The 1259-nt window shown below is 48.6% G+C and overlaps 1 non-coding gene across 1 annotated transcript; it reads right to left on the bottom strand.

The window, feature by feature from the left end:
- Positions 1-251: 251 nt before the first annotated feature.
- On the bottom strand, positions 252-323 carry TRNAC-GCA (transfer RNA cysteine (anticodon GCA)). The gene has a single exon. It is a non-coding gene; the product is annotated as a tRNA-Cys (tRNA).
- Between the last annotated feature and the right edge of the window lie 936 nt (positions 324-1259).

Raw genomic sequence — 1259 nt, 5'->3', positions numbered from 1 at the left:
TCACTTCTCCGTTCTGCCTCAGCTATTCTGCTGTTGATTCCTTCCAGTGTATGGTTCTTCTGCTATTTTGTTCTTTAGTTCTTTTAGGTCTTTGGTAAACATTTCTTGAAAGTGAAAAGTGAAAGTGAAGTTGCTCAGTCGTGCCCGACTCTTTGCGACCCCATGGACTATAGCCTACCAGGCTCCTCCGTCCATGGGATTCTCCAGGCAAGAGTACTGGAGTGGGTTGCCATTTCCTTCTCCAGGAGATCTTCCCCACCCAGGGATCGAACCTGGGTCTCCCGCATTGCAGGCAGACGCTTTACCATCTGAGCCACCAGGGAAGCTCAGAGTGAAGTCGCTCAGTCGTGTCCAACTCTTTGCGACCCCATGGACTGTAGCCTATCAGGCCCCTCCGTCTATGGGATTTTCCAGGCAAGAGTGCTGAAGTGGATTGCCAGTTCCTTCTCCAGGGGATCTTCCCAACCCAGGAATCAAACCCGGGTCTCTCGCACTGCAGGCAGACGCTTTACTGTCTGAGCCACCAGGGAAGCCCACAAACACTTCTTGCATCTTCTCAATTCTTTTTCTGAGATCCTGGGTCATCCTCGCTAACATTATCCTGAATTCTTTTTCTGGAAGGTTGGCTATCTCCACTCCAGTTAGTTGTTTTTCTTGCAGTTTTGTCTTGTACCTTCACCTGGGATATAATTCTTTGCCTTTTCATTTTGATTAGCTTTCTGTGATTGCGGTTTTCCTTCATGAGCCTGTGGGACTGTAGTTCTTCTTGTTTCCTCTGTCTTCCCTCTGGTGCATGAGGCTAAATTGCTGTTGTGCAGTCCCTCAGTCATGTCCAACTCTTTGCGACCCCATGGACTGCAGCATGCCAGGCTTCTGTCTTTCACTGTCTCCTACAGTTTGCTCAAACTCATGTCCATTGAGTCGGTGATACCATCCAATCATCTCATCCTCTGTCGTCCCCTTCTCCTCCTGCCCTCAATCTCTCCCAGCATCAGGGTCTTTTCCAATGAGTCGGCTCTTCAGATCAGGTGGCCAAAGTATTGGAACTTCAGCTTCAGCATCAGTCCTTCCAATGAATACTCAGGGTTCATTTCCTTTAGGATTGACTGGTTTGATCTCCTTGCTCTCCAAAGTACTCTCAACTTCCTGATGGGAGCGACTTGCAATGGGAAAAAACAGGATGCTGCTCTAGTGGACAGGGCCGTACTCAGTAAAACTTTAATTCAGTTCTCTGTTGTGCTGATGGGTGGAGCTGTGCT

Source organism: Bos indicus, chromosome X, assembly GCF_029378745.1.
Source record: "Bos indicus isolate NIAB-ARS_2022 breed Sahiwal x Tharparkar chromosome X, NIAB-ARS_B.indTharparkar_mat_pri_1.0, whole genome shotgun sequence".
Taxonomy (NCBI): Eukaryota; Metazoa; Chordata; class Mammalia; order Artiodactyla; family Bovidae; genus Bos; species Bos indicus.
Note: the sequence above shows the minus strand (reverse complement) of the source record. Positions and strands in the feature narration are given on the sequence as shown.